This window comes from Emydura macquarii, unplaced genomic scaffold (assembly GCF_026122565.2).
Source record: "Emydura macquarii macquarii isolate MOO-44397 ecotype Brisbane River unplaced genomic scaffold, CSIRO-AGI_Emac_v2 contig_2473, whole genome shotgun sequence".
Taxonomy (NCBI): Eukaryota; Metazoa; Chordata; order Testudines; family Chelidae; genus Emydura; species Emydura macquarii.
Window position 1 is genome coordinate 21546351 of NW_027132610.1, and position 16087 is coordinate 21562437.

General features: G+C 39.6%; 1 protein-coding gene across 2 annotated transcripts in view; it reads left to right on the plus strand.

The window, feature by feature from the left end:
• The window catches only part of LCP1 (lymphocyte cytosolic protein 1), a 68844-nt gene that overhangs the window by 24966 nt on the left and 27791 nt on the right, over nt 1-16087 (plus strand). Inside the window, exon 1 of one of the 2 annotated variants that reach the window (XM_067563130.1) lies at nt 3359-3459. The exons of the other annotated variant lie outside the window; for it this stretch is intronic. The gene's annotated coding sequence lies outside the window, so the exon portion shown is untranslated. Of the gene's footprint in view, nt 1-3358; nt 3460-16087 lie in introns of those variants that run through there. 2 annotated transcript variants of the gene reach the window in all.

The following is a 16087-nucleotide window of genomic DNA, read 5'->3' on the forward strand; positions in this document are numbered from 1 at the left end:
CTCACACGATTTCTGCAAGGTAACTAAATTTAACTAAATTTGCAGATGATACAAAGTTATTTTATTTTAGTCAGGGACTGAGAGGAGCTAAACAAGCTAGGTGAATGGGCAACATGATGGCAAATGAAGTTCAGTGCTGTTAAATACAATTTAATGCATACTTGAGGGAAAATAATTAGCTACTCCTACACTTTAAAAGGTTCTCAATTGACTATCAACTCAGGAAAGAGACCTCGGGGTCACTGTAAACAGTTCAATTAAAATCTCTGCTTAATGCACAGCTGTGGTAAATATAAAACCAATCCAAAACACACCAAACAAAATGTTGAGATACATAGGGAATTGGATGAAGAATACCAAAAATGTTCTAATGTCATTATCTAAATTCGCTGGTGTGACCTCATCTAGCATACTCTGTGCAGAACTGACCATTCCATCTCAGAAAGAATATTACAGAATTAGAGGGAGTTCAGAGAAGAGCAATGAGAATGATTAAGGGCCTGAAAGAGCTTTCATGAAGAGGAATTGAAAAGATTACAATTAATTATTTAAGAGAGGAGACCAATAAGAGGCTCATGACAATAGCACATAAAATAATGAACGGTCTAGAGAAAGTAGATCAGGAGCTTCTTTTCTCTCTGTCTCATGAAACGAGAACATGAAGACATTCAGTGAAATTCAAAAGTTGGCAAATTCAAAACTGAAAAAAGGAAATATTTTTTAAAGAATGCATAATTAGACAGTGGAACTCCTTGCCACAGGAAGTCACTGAAGTAAAGAGCTTAGCTAGATTCAAAACGAGACTAGACATTTATATACATAAGAATATCCAAAGTTATCATAATGAATGACAACAAAAGCTTGTGGAAGGGATTTTAGACCTCATGCTTCAGGACTTAAAACAATCCAACTATTAGAGACCTGAATGAGACCTAACTGAGGGCAGATTATCCTACATCTGCCTACTGTGTGTTCTGAAACATCTAGCACTGTTGGAGACAGGATACTGGACTGAATGGGGAACAAAGCCAACAGTCAGCACCAGAGTCAACTGCCAATTACCAGAGCCAAGGGTCAAGCCAGAGTCAGAACCAGGATTTGAAGCTGAGGGTCAGAGCTGAGGTCAGATACCAAATGCCAGAGCCAAGGGTCAAGCCAGAGTCAGAAGCTGGTTTTGGAGCCAGGACTGGTACCTGATGATTAGAAGCAAGGTGAAAGGGCAGAAACTGGAGCAGAGGCAAGGATCAAGCATGGAGCAGGAGCACAGTGGGAACAGGAGTGAAGACAGGGATGAGGCAGGAGCCAGGAGTGGCACAGGAACAGGGCTGGGTGCAGGAGGCAGGCACAAGCAGGGTCAAAGGCAGCCACAACAGGAAATCACTTTGTTTCTCAGACAAACGTATTGTGCCTGCTTCTGGCTTAAATAGCCTAGTCGAACCAATCAGTGCAGTTGGGCGATCCCCTCAATCAGGGCTTCTGTGCGTGGTGCCTTGACTGAGGCTATAGTCCAACTAGCTTCTTGGCCCACCAGGTTTCAGCACTCAGCAGATATTGGGTGGAGGTCAGGATGTGTTAGCTATCTTGGGTCTCCCGGACCTGAGTTTGAGATGTGGGACATTGCACTCCCTGCTTGTGTACAGGTTCAAAGGCCCAATACAATAAGGTTCCAGTTTTGTCCCAGGACTAATATTAATAAGTAGCATGCTGCATTTATAGCACATGCAACAAGATGGTGTTCTGAGCATAGGGTTGGGCGCTAGGGATTCCTGCATTCGAATCCCAGCTCTAGTACTCTGTGGCTTTGAATGAGTCCCTTAATGTCTCTGCTTCAGGTTCCCCACCTGGATAGTAATACTTATATACATCACAGGGAGATTGTGAGGATTAATTCATGTCTGTAAAACACTTTAAAAATAAAAAACACTATATAAATGCTACGCAATACTAGGTATTTCTATATGGTGAAACCTATTTTCCGCAGCTATATCTTCTTCTGTGGCATCTCCACTACTGGAGGTTTGCAACCCATTATATCCCATTCTGTACGACGCTCTGTTAATCTCTTTGTGAATGAATAGTCCTTTTGATTCACCCAAGATTAGGGTGACCAGATGTACCAATTTTATAGGGGCAATCCCGGTATTTAGGGCTTTGTCTTATATAGGCGCCTATTACTTCCCACCCTGTCCCGATTTCTCACACTTGCCATCTGGTCACTTGACCCACGATACCACATTATCCATCTAAATTCTTCTTTTTCTGCTTTGTGTTCTTCTGTCATCGACTTTCTCTTCCATCGCTTGTAAATATGCATCACCTGCTGAACCTCTTAAAATGTGCTCTGCAAATTGGATCTTTCTTTTCATAAGATCTCTGATGAGTGTTTGCTGAGCTCCAGTCATCTCTAATTCTTTTTCATTGATTACACTACATCAGGGACCAACAAAAATCTATTGTTTATCAGAGGTAATCTACTCATAACAGCTGAGCAGTATTGGGGTGGTCTCCTAAAACATGAGGTTGTCTAGTGTAGAGAGAACCCCTATGCAAGTTTCACTGTGATACCATACCTTTATAACATCCATTCCAAGATCACTGTATTTGCATCGGTGATGCAGTGGGGTGATGCAGTGGGGTTTATATTTCAGGTGAGGGTTTCCTAAACACTCTACATCTGCAGGAGTATGGTGGTCCAGTTAGTCAGATTGTCTGGTGAATGGTGCTTGATTTATTTTTGATGAAGGGTCTTTTTTTCCTCCTCAGCAGTAACCTCACTGAAGTTAAAACAGTAGGAGAAACTGCTCAAAAGAATCAAAAGAAAAAGGGTGAAATCCCAGCCCTGTGGAAATCAATGGGAGTTTTGCCATGGACTTGCATGGGACCAGGACTTCACCCCAAGTTCCCAAAGTACTGAAAAGTCATTTTTACACACTGAGAGCCTGATTTTCAGTTTCTTTAAGGCCCCTGTACACTACTCTGGCAGTGGAGAGGTGGATTAAAGTGGGTGAAAATTACATTCACACCCACTTTAAAGCTCCTTCTATACACTGAGCCTTAGTTTAATTGAGAACTATGACCTGAAACTGTAATTGTTTAATTTAGAAAGAGAGAAGGCATAAATGGTGTGTATGTGTGCGTGTATGTGGTGAGAAAGAGAGAGAGAGAGAAATGCTTTTGAGAGATAAAGAGGAAGTGGAAAGAGCTCTACATTTTAATGTGACCAGCTCTGTGTGAGTAATCAGGTGATGAGGGGGGGTTTTGCCCAAAGTAAGCATTATTTCCTTATAAAGACAAAATATATCACACTGCTAGATGACGTTTTATCATTCTAGTCACTTCCTTCATCAGTGTCAGATACTGAAGGTTGACAAGTTGTTCTTCAGCTCAGAGAGGAGGGTTTTCCTAAGCACGCGCCATCCTGCTTCTACTTATTTTTTTTTTTTACAGCTTTCAAACAAGGTAATTTTACAAAAATTCTTTCCTTTCAGTTTGAGTTGGATCTCACTTATTGCTCATTCTGCCAGGTAGTTTGGACCATAGCATTCAATTTCTGATATGCTTACAGCACCTGTTATTTTTCAGTGCACCCGCTCTCAATATGCGCTTTAGCAGTTTAACTGCACAGGAAACCTGTGGTCACCAGGGGCCAGAGCACAGGATCAGTAACAGCATGAATCATTTTTCAGTAGTCTTGTACAGATTGTTTCTACAAACTTTTGGGAGCATATGTGGTGTGTTATTCTGGTTTATTGCCACTCTCTCGATTTGTGTCAAAGTTATCTGCTGTACTTGATCCATTTGCAAATGTTGGGAGAATAAATAAATATTAACCATTTAGATTGTGGAGTGGATCGATGTGGTGGTGTAGTTTAATTTCAGTTCCGGTGGTCTGAAAAAGGCTGACATTTTCTAGCTAATTTACTTTTTCTGATACGGCTTAAAATACTCTGTGTTGCTTGTTAGGAAGTCATATATGCTAACTTGTTATTATCGATATAATTTCACTGTGCTGTCCCTTCCCAGATTATGGGAGCCATATTGGGATATCGATTTTAAGGCCGAACTTATCACTGATTTCAATGGGGACTTCTGCTTAAAAACTGATGGCATGGTACAGCCCCAGAATAATACTTGGTTTTTAAGAGCCTGAACCAAAGTGCATTGAAGTCAGTCAAAGCGTTGCCATTGACTTCAATAGGCTTTGATTTAGACTTTAAGTTTATTGTGTGTTACAAGTCTCTGGATTCTCCGGGTGGCTTTCTCTCTTCTGAGCATTAAGGTGATGTTTGCACAAACAAGGATCTTTCTGCTGATCCTTCTATTACATGTTTTCCATAGACTTTCCTGCCTCCCTTGTCCAGGCAGGTGTGGATTTACCATGAAATTAATTCAAGTTTCATTAAACATTTACTGTATGCATTGCAGGACATTATGTCTTGACTTTGATTTCCAAATCATAAATGAAATGCGACGACAGGTTCTAAATACATTACATTAAAATTTCAGGAAAGAATAACAAATATAGATAGATAGAAAATCTTGGTTAATGTGACACAAAAGTAATGGTCAAATTTGTCCCAGTGCAGGATTTGTCCACTAGTTGCCATGCATATCAAATCAAGATAATCTTAAAAACAAATTATAAACAAGGCTGCTTCTTTAGGGACACAGATAGATGATTGACAAGTGGAGTTTTGATCATTTTGATGAATACTCAGGGCCACCTGTGTGTGGAGGGAACCCCACCTTGTGCGGAAAGGGTGGCATAATTGATCTGAAAGTAGAGAATGAGTGGAAGTGGAGGGCAGGGAAACTCCCTCTGCATCCAGTAGAAACCCCTGAACCATTTGGGACATTCCTGATGACACAGCTAGGTATTTCTGCATAAAGGCATGATCTGGCTGATAGAAAGTTTTGTTCCTGATATAGTATCAAAATTTATTGATTCTTATTATTCTACATAACTGATAACTTAATATGGCCCTTAGTATTTCCCAGAAAGAAATCTACCGGCAGGTTTTTGTACTGGGGCAAAAAAATAAAAAAGGACTGGAGACTATGACAAAAAACCCTACACAAATCCAGCTGGAATAACAAACTAAATAAATATTAATAGTTTATATAGTTTATAATATGAATAGTTAAAATATTTGGCAGCTCTTTGTTTAATCTTCTGAATATGTTTTGAAAGTTAGCTAGTTATGATTATTTTCTAGGCACAAAGTGATTGGTTCCATACTAATGAGCTTGAAATATGTACAACAATTTTTTCTATGAATTTATATCAAATACATTTATTATATGGTACATATTCAGTATACTTTAACGGAGTAAATACTTTGAGATACATCTAACCCACCACCATCCGTAATGCCACCACGTTTGCAGGAACCCTGTGGCTCTACTACATGGGGATGGAGGAACAGGTAGGAGAGAGGCTGTCCTCTATTTACCCATCTAAGATTTTTTCATACAGTCCATCTCTGCACTCACCAGGTGCTGAACATGTAGATTAAGTCTGTTTGCTAATATCCCGAGGAAACTTTGCTGGGAATTCTGCTCTTTGCCCTTCCCAGGTTCTAAGAAGTGTTGTGTCAGCTATTTCCACAGCAGGAAAGATTTGATGGATTTAATGCACACAAGAGCAGGGCTCATGGTTCCACAACTATGCCCAATCACGGGCCAAATTTCCTTGCAGGATTAGCAGCCACTACTACAGCCCAGTAGCAACTGAGCTGGCATGTGGGAAGGAGGACTCCATTCCCCTACAACCTCTCTAGAACTCTCTTGCAGAAAGTCGGTTTATTTAAGCTTGGTCTACAGCCCAGGATTTGGCCTTAAGCACTTTATAAGTTATATTGAGAAACAATGTCCTTTCAACAAAGCATGTGAAACTAAGACTTGTGTGGTGCCACCTTGTTGCCTTTCAAGCAGAGATAAATGTGTCATTTTGCTACACTCTCTTCAAATTTTCACTGTCTGAAATAGATATGTGAAGGGATCAGAGGTAGTGTCTTTGTTACTGAAGTTTAGTCTACACTTATCCAGAAATTTGGTGGCAGCCGATGGGAGTTAGCTTGCGTAACTCCCATTGACTTCATAACTTCCCTTTAGCACACCGTCTCCACTGTGCTGTGCTGACAGGAAATGCATTCCCGTCAACACAGCGCTACGCCTTTTCAGTAGATGGTTTAATTGAATCGACTGGATCGATTGAGTGGGTCTTCAGTTCTGCTCAATCGATTTAGATAGATTGATCTGATGGTGGTGAATTTGCCACTGTCAGGTGTACATAGCCTATGTGGCTATAATGGAGGTTTGCTGTTGGTGGGTGTTGTCTTTTGGGAGCAGAAATTATCATTACTGTGGACCAATTTTGAACCCCTTACTCACACTGAGGAGCAGTTACTCACAGAAGTAGTCCCATTGACTTCATGAGGGTTGCACAATCTTGCCCTATAGTTTTGTGTAGTGCCTTGCACAGTGGGGTCCAAACCTGGTTGAAACCTCTAGGTGATACCATAACAGAAATGTTACATATTGTTAATGTAGTTGGGGACATTTCTGGCTACTTTAGAATTCAGAATTTAATTCAACAGCCTTGGGAAAATTAGAATGAAACAATTAACTTTATTGTGTATTAGTAGCTATTTAAGTAGGCAGATGGACACAGTACAAAGAATGTGCACCTAGAAAAAATACATTAGTCGGTCTACATCCTTCAGTGATTTTGGAAATAATTTTTATTAAGAATTACATTTTAATTTGATATCTTGTTCAGAAATTGTTAGTGTTTCCTAATGCAGTCAACCACAGTGGCCTAGGAAGGAGTATTGCGGAGAGGGATCTGAGGGTTATAGTAGATCGCAAGCTAAATATGAGCCAACAATGTCACACAGTTGCAAGAAGAGTGAACATCATTCTCGGATGTATTCACAGGAGTGTTGTAAGAAAGATACAAGAAGTAAAGTTCCAGTCTACTCCATGATGATAAGGCCTCAACTCAACTGTGTCCAGTTCTGGGTGCCACATTTCAGGAAAGATGTGGACAAATTGAAAAAATCCAGAGGAGAGCAACAAAAATGATTAAAGGTCTAGAAAACATGACCTATGAGGAAAGACTGAAAAAATAGGGTTTGTTTAGTCTGGAGAACAGAAGCCTGAGAGGAATATGATAATAGTTTTCAAGTACATAAAAGGAGGAGGGAGAAAAATGGTTTTCATTAACCTCTGAGGATAGAACAAAAGGCAATGGGCTTAAATTGCAGTAAAGGAGGTTTAGGTTAGACATTAGGAAAAACATCCTAACTGTCAGGGTAGTTAAACATTGGAAGAAATTGCCTAGGGAGGTTGTGGAATCTCTGTCATTGGAGGCTTTTAAGAACAGGTTAGACAAACACCTGTCAGGAATGGTCTAGTTATTACTTGGTCCTGCCATTCGTGCAGGGAACTGGATTGGATAACCTACTGAGGTCCCTTCCATTCCTACCCTTCTATGATGCTAAATAACCAGTGAAGAACTAGGTGTTGCAGTGGGTTCTTTCACCTTGGGAGATGTGGGTTCAAATTTTGTCTTAGACTGCTAGTGAAAAATCATTAAAACACATAACTAAACTTTGACACAAATGGGAAGAATCACCAGTCTTTTCAAGAACCTCCAGACTGAAAAAGTAGCAGTGTTGTAAATTAGCACTGAGGGGCATTGATGGATCTATCTAGCTGTTTAAGACACTGCAGTCAGCTAGATTCCTGTAGTGCCCCAGTTATAAATTAAACCTGTCCCCACTCTGGCAGGAACTCTGAGGGAAGGTTGAAGTACTAACACTGCTTGTCCTCCCTGGTGGTGAATCCATCCTGGGTTTCCTTGTTGGCACAGAGAGGTGCAATTACCTGAGACAACATTAGAGAATCTATGTTATGACGTACATTACAGCTTAATATAACAAAAATATAGTATAAATATGCCCTGAGGAGTGAGAGAGAGGAAATTTTAGACTATGATGTAACTGAATTAAATGTTTTACTGAGCATCAGCAACATTATTTTGCTATCTCCATTTACTGCCTTTAAAGATGTTGATTTTAAAAAAGTCAGGGTTTTTTTCCTTTCTTTTTTTGGCCAGTGGACAGAAGACTAAAGTTGAGCAACTTTTAAGCCACAGAGTTGTGGTTTACAGTATTGATTCTTCTTTTAGCATGCAAGCAATTTCTCTTTTTCTCTCTCCTTGTGTATGAGAGCAAAAAAGGAAGAAAATATTATGTGCCCTTCTTGCAAAACTACCTGCAGTAGTCAAACATTTCTAAGGCCTAAAAACATAAATGCCACTTTCCGACCCATACAAAATACGCTAGTTGGACACATAGTCTGAAAAGGATGCGCGTGCATGGGGATTGTAGCTGGGTATGGGGACATATGGTTGAAACCATGGAGACCAGGAGTTCTAGTTCCCACTGGGAGATAGAGAAGTATTCCAGAAGAAGAATGTCCTAGAGGAGACATTCCGATGAACATCAGTTACATGGACATGGATGAGGAGGGGGATTTAAGAAATATGATGGGAGGAAGGATTTGGTGAGGAAAATCCCTCAAAGATACCACCTACTCCTTTATATCTTCGTGATGTTCAAGCACACTTGGGGTACATCAGAAGATGCAAAACTCCTTTTCATTTTCTGGTGGTTCCTTCTCGATCACTGTTGCTTATGGCATTGCCCAGATGTGCTGCAGATAAGGAGAATGTTCCTGATGCATTTTGGGTAAAACAGCTCTCCTTGAAATTGATCAGAAAAAAATGCTAATTCAGAAAAGTGGAAAACTGTTCTATAATCCTGATGGAAAATTCTGCATATAGAAACCAGGTCTCACATCGCTGACAACTTGGCTAGGGCAAGGAATAGTAAAGAAGAGAGTAGTTAAAGGGGATCCAACTCTGCCAGACAAAGCAGCACTGTGTTATCAGGGGAGGAGGAGTGCTGAGTCTTGTGTTTTCCTTCTGCTGCTCTAAATGCTCTGTTCTGCAGAGATGACATGCTTCTTGTTCCATCAGCTTAAGTGAGAATAAACCATCAAGAAGGCAGACTTCAGCATACTCAGGGAGTTGGTAGGTAAGATCCCATGGCAAGCAAGTCAAAGGGGAAAAACAGTTCAAGAGAGTTGGCAGTTTTTCAAAGAGACATTATTAAGGGCACAAGAGCAAACTATCCCACTGCATAGGAAACATAGGAAATATGCCAAGAGATCACCCTAGCTTAACCAGGGGATCGTCAATGATTTGAAACAAAAAAGAGTCTTACAAAATGTGGAAACTAGGTCAAATTACAAAGAATGTAAACAAATTATAAACAAACAACAGAAGTATGTATGGACAAAATTAGAAAGGCCAAGGCACAAAACGAGAGTAAACTAGCTAGAGACATAAAGAGTAACAAGAAAATATTCCATAAATACATTAGAAGCAAGAGGAAGACCCAGGACAAGGTAGGCCCGTTACTCAATGATGGGGGGAAAATAATAACAGAAAATGTGGAAATGGCAGAAGTCCTAAATGACTTTTTTGTTTCAGTTTTCACCAAAAAGGTTAGTAGCAATTGGACATCTAACATAATGAATGCCAGTGAAAATGAGGTAGGATCAGAGGCTAAAATTGGGAAAGAACAAGTTAAAAATTATAAATGTAAAATGTCTTCAAGTCACCAGGGCCTGATGAATACTCTTAGGAGTATTCCTAGAATACTCTTAGGAGCTGACTGAAGAGATATCTGAGACATTAACATTTATTTTCGAAAAGTCACGGAAGATGAGAGAGATTCCAGAGGACTGGGAAAGGGCAAGTATAGTGCCAATCTATAAAAAGAGGAATAAGGACAACCCAGGAAATTATGGTCTAGTCACCTTAACTTCAGTACCTGAGAAGAAATGGAGCAAATAAGTAAGCAATCAATTTGCAAACACCTACAGGATAATAAGATGATAAGTAACAGTCAGCATGGATTTGTCAAGAACAAAAACGGTCAAACCAATCTGATAGCTTTCTTTAACAGGGTAACAAGCCTTGTAGTTGGGGTGGAGGGGAAGGAGGGAGTATTAGATGTGGTATATCTTGACTTTAGAAAAACTTTTGATACTGTTTTGTGTGACCTTCTCATAAACAAGTTAGGGAAATACAACCTAGATGGAGCTACTATACAGTGGGTTCATAAATGGTTGGAAAACCATTCCCAGAGAGTAATCAGTGCTTCACAGTCAAGCTGGGAGGACATATCAAGTGGAGTTCTGCAGGAATCAGTTCTGGGTCCGGTTCTGTTCAATATCTTCATCAATTATTTAGATAGTGGCATAGAGAGCATATTTACAAAGTTTGTGGTTGATACGAAGCTGGGAGGGGTTGCAAGTGCTGAGAAGGATGGGATTACATTTCAAAATGATCTGGTCAAAGTGGAGAAATGGCCTGAGTAAACAGGATGAAATTCAATAAGGACAAATGCAAAGTACTTCACTTAGGAAGGAACAATCAGTTGCACACATACAAAATAGGAAATGACTGCCTAGGAAGAAGTACTGCAGAAAGGAGTCTGGGGGTCATAGTGGATCACATGTTAACACTGTTGAAAAAAAGCAAACATCATGGTGGGATGTATTAGCAAGAGTGTTGAAAGCAAGACACAATAAATAATTCTTCTGCTCTACTCTGTGCTGATAATGCCTCAACTGGAGTATTGTGTCCAGTTCTGGGCACCACATTTCAGGAAAGATGTGGACAAATTGGAGAATGTCCAGAGAAGAGTAACAAAAATGATTAAAGGTCTAGAAAACATGACCTCTGAGGGAAGATTGAAAAACTTAGATTTGTTCTGATGAAGAGAAGACTGAGAAGGGACATGATAACAGTTTTCAAGTACATAAAAGGTTGTTACAAGGAGGAGGGAGAAAAATTGTTCTCGTTAACCTCTGAGGATAGGACAAGAAGCAATGGGCTTAAATTGCAGCAAGACTGGACATTAGGAAAAACTTCCTAACTGTCAGGGTAGTTAAGTATTGGAGTAAATTGCCTTGGGAGATTGTTGAATCTCCATCATTAGAGATTTTTAAGAGCAGGTTGGTCAGACACCTGTCAGGGATGGTCTAGATAATGCTTGATCCTGCCTTGAGTGCAGGAGACTGGACTAGAGATGACTTCTCAAGGTCCCTTCTAGTCCTACAATTCTATAATTCTATGATTTAGAAACGAGTGGCTGGGGGAGTTGATAATTTATGAGACAAGGGATGTACCCAATTCTCCCCTCTCCATTCTCCACAACACCTAGAAAAAACAGTTTTTTTAACAAAGTAAAGCCTCAGTGGGTAATGAGTGTGTGGAGATTATTTATTTCTTCAGCTTTTCCAGCATCATAAATCATTGCTGAATTGATCATAACCATTCAAATATGTGTTTATGAAATTTAATGTTGCCACATAAAATTTGCCATTTTGCTTTGGGAAAAAGTGCAACATTACTTATGGCACATAGATATATCTTCATGGTTTTTATTCTAGTGCCTATGACAAACCACAAAATGGAGAAGCATATGAAACAAGAGCTTTTAGTAACTAATTTAGTACAAATTGTGAAACCATTCAGTATTTAATGACTTTACTATTTATTATTTATATTGCACTCTGAGTGCACACTTACTTTGCCAAGTAATATGTAATAATTCAGGAGATTATAGTACTTTTCAGATTTTTTAAGTATGGCCTCATAATCAGAAGAAATGAAAGAACATTAATGCTGAAGTGCATCAATTTATTGGTAACATTTCATTCCTCAGTTTTGAGACTGTTGTTTTTGTTCTTCCATTATGTCCTTTGTAGAAAATAGTTTGTCATTAGATCTCTTAAAACATCTATGATATAGCTGTTCCTTTTGAGGATGAGGTCAACTAAAAACCAGACAAATTACACTGTTGTAATTTATTATTTTAAATACAACAATAAAAGTAATGGCTTTACAGAAGCAATTTCAGCATAAATTTGTCAGCATTCTCAGCACATAGGGTGAGAATATATATTTAAATAAAGGAACACACAAACCAACATTCAGATATGGTTAAGAAGATGGAGCAAGAATGCATTTGCACACTTTGCTCTTATATTGCAACACTGATGTGAGCAGGAAAATAAAAAGACAGGGCCTCAGACCTAAGTAACACACAGTCTGGATGTCCCACTACTATCTTAAATTCAATCTATCCAAAGCACAGCTTTGCACCTCTTCTTTTAATCTTTCTCCATTTCTGTCTACCTCTTTCTCACTGACAACACCAATATTTTTCCCATCTCCCCAGCATGTAACTTGGGGTCACTATCAACTCCTCAGTCTCCTTCCTTTGTATTCAAATTCTGGCTAAGTCCTCTTTTTTCATTCTCTGTAATGGCTCCCAGTTATAACCCTTTTCCGTACCTTGCTCATTCTTCACTTTGATTAACCTTGTCCTTTCTGACACCTCTGACTCCTCTCCCTTCTATCCAAAACAATTGCCGCTAACGCTATTTTCCTTCCCCACTGCTCCAGTCACAACAATCCCTCCTTAAATCTCTTCACTGATCTTCTAACATGTCAGGTTCAAGATTCTTGCTTCCAGCTTCCAAACCCTTCCTAATTCCTCCCATTCCTACTTCACTGTTCTCCTTTGTGTCCACTCCCTCTCATTCCCTTTACTCCTCTCAGTTCATGCTCCTTTCACTTCCCTTAGCATTATACCACCTCTCATCCTACCCCTATTCCTGGAGCAATTTCCTAGTTCTTGTCTGCCAATTTCCTTCTCTCTTCTCCCTTAGATCCTCAAAGCCCATTCCTCTCAAGAATCATTTCCACCTTGTTCACCAGTAATCTCCCCACACCTTCCTTTGCCTTTTTCCTTTCCTTTCCTTTTGTTTCCTTTCCTTTGTCTTGTCTTCGTTTGTTTTGTCTTGTCTGACGTACATAGCAAACTCTATAAGTTTTATAAAGCATACATTTGCAGTGCATTGTAAATGACTACTTACAAGGTTATTCAGAGTCAGATGGGGTTGTCGGACTCCCAAAAGGCCCAATATCTGGGAAATAAATGCAGTCTTCTTTGCTAGAGTTCAAACGAGTGTCACTCAGAGAAGTTCTGGAGTGCTTGGGGAGCTTTGAGGTACCACCTGTTAATTGGATGTATGTCCTTTTGGCTAGTAAAGTCTACAAGGAAACTATTGGGCCTGATCCTCCACTTCATTATACAGTAATTCTGTACAGTACTGTACAATACTGGATGCCTTGCACAGATCTTATTTTTAAACAATATCTAAGTATTCAAGTAGCTAAACAACATATGCAATTACTGTACAACAAAACAGTCATTTGCAAATTTCCTTATTCCATTAAACAAGTAGAAAATATTAATCCCTATTGGTTAAGGTACACTAAGCACCTGGATTTTAACAGTTCTCTGTTTCTCAGTGCATTTGATTTAATGACCTCAGATAATTTCAGAAAAGTAACAATAACTCTTAACTATAAATTAATGCACAGGAAAACTCTCTTGGCATCCCCAACTAATTAGACCCTCAATCAGCATCTTTCCAAAAAAAATCGCATTGACACTAACACAAAATGTTTTTCTTACTCTGAAAACTTTCTGTACAAGATTCTGCTCTCAGTTCTTCTGCTCTCCAGTGTAGGTTTGGGAGACCTTCACTGACTTTCCTGAGCAATTCTGGCCAAATATGAAACTATAAGTATTAACAATAAAGACTTAGTTCTTTCAGTCCCTTTACTGCAGTCCCTTGCCAAGATGGGGTTAAAGGTAATCTTGAAACGGCATAGGAGCAGTCATCCACTAGGGACTTTGCTGTTGATATTAAGTGGAACGTGCTCAGATACTATGACGAAGTACTAAGGTGCCCAACTTTACAACTTAAACAGTTAAGTGACTTGCAAAGTCCCGTGAGAGAGTTGTGCAGATGGCAGTTTAGGGTTAATTGACAAAAATAAAATCTGAGGACCTGATTTTCGTCATGCACAAGGGTAAATTGGGAGTAACTCCATTGAAATTGGTGGTACAAGGGGATATTAGGTAGTAAGATTAATTGGGTGAAATTAAAAAGTACAATTAGATTGAGAATATAGGAAAAAATTCCAACTAAGGTGTGCGCTAGAGGGGAGGGGATATAAGGGTATTTTAGTGGTATGAATACAGCAATTCCAATCTCAGCTCCGACACTGACTCTGTAGCCTTGGGCAAAACATTTAACCTCTCTGTTCAGTTTTCCCATCCTTAAAATGGGGCTAACATTGACCTCACGGGGCATAGGAGAATTAATAACAGTGAAACCTGTGCGTTTGGTGGCCTTAATAATAGATTTAGTTGTACTTAATGGACCAAATTGTCCACCAGCATATGTGGACACAACTCCATTGGTTTCAATGGGACCATTTATGCAGGTGATGAACTTGATCCAATGTTTGTAACTGAATTGTGTGATAGTATATATATATATGTGCTGTTATTGTTGTTTTTATTATCTATTGAACTGTGGAATAATCTTCCTGGAATAGTGTTAGATGTCTTATTGGTTGAATAAGAATTTAGACTGGACAGTATAAACCTGCACTGGAAAATGGATTAATGAGATGCCCTAATAAGTCTTTTCCATGATTTCCTGTCTACTAGGTCCCTAATAGTATACTTCTAAATGCTATTAATATTATTATTTGTTTTACATAGTGCCCAGAGGCCCAATTATATTAAACACTATACAAACACAAACACAAACACAGAGCCCCTGCCTTAAAAGAGATTACAATCTTATTTATGTATGGTGCTATTCTTCTCTATGGGTGATGCTTCAAGAAAGTCTGAGCAAGATGAACCAGCTTTTTCTTATGATGGAGAAGTCTTTTAGTTTCTGATCCAGAGCTTGCAGAGATTAGGCAGGCAACCTGTGCTATTGTAGGGACAGACAGGATGGAAGAACCAACCACATTTTAATGCCTTATTTTTAATCCATTTCCATAAGCAGTTTTCCTTTTACACCACACTTACTGACATTATAAATCAATGCATAAATTCAGGAAAGTATTGAACCTGAAATTCAGATAAATGGTGTCTAACTGTTATACTCAATGTATTCTAGGAAATGTGTCAAGTATCATCTTCCAATTTTCAGATCTATCCTGAATATCTTGTACAGAACTATACAGATGTTTGCAATCTGGGCCTTCTCAATGAAGTTATGTTTTTTTAGCTCTGCAGTAGTTTTTGTGGATTCTTTTTCGATTCTGTCCTAATTAAGGGCATTGCATCTGCAGCAGCCACCTTCAAAACTTCTAACCAGGGCCCATATTATGTTCTAGTCTAGTCTAATTCTTATTTTCTTAAATCGTGTTTATTACAGCGGTGCCTAAGGACCAACCAAGAGTGGAGACCCTTTGTCCTAGGTATTATACAAACACAGAGCAGTAGACAATCTCTGCCCCAAAGAGCTTACACTATAAACAGTCAAGACAGGGACAGGGCAGGGGAATGGGTATAACCTACAATAGCACTCCCATCACCATGGTATGGGAACTGCCTCTAGCAGTGCATTAAGTGTTATGTTAAGTCTCTGTCACAAGTGGAACTGAATTTTCTTCCTCTGTGAAGCATGCTCAATGATATCCGAATGAGGGCACAATCACATTTAGTACCTAATCCTTCCTTGTGTTGCATGGGCATACTGAGAGGGAGAGGGCATGCGTGATGTGCTTCATTCTCCCACAGTGTGGCTGTGAAACAAAAGAGCTACGATTTCAGTCTCGAGCTCCGGAAAGCACTAAGATGGAGGCCCTGTTACGACATCTGCCAGTATATCCCACTCCAAGGAGACACGTTGTGCTAGCTGGAAGATCCCCGCAGTCCTTTAGCATGTATGCTGCAGTGTGAAGCATTTGCTAATTGGTGATACAGGATGCTGCCCCTGGCAACAGCAGCAACATGCTCCCAACCAGGTGTTTGCCCCCAAAAGCGGTGAGCCAGCCTGATCCACGCTTGCAGGACGGCTTTAGGAATTACTGAGTGTCCAGCATAATTCTGTTCTGTCCCTC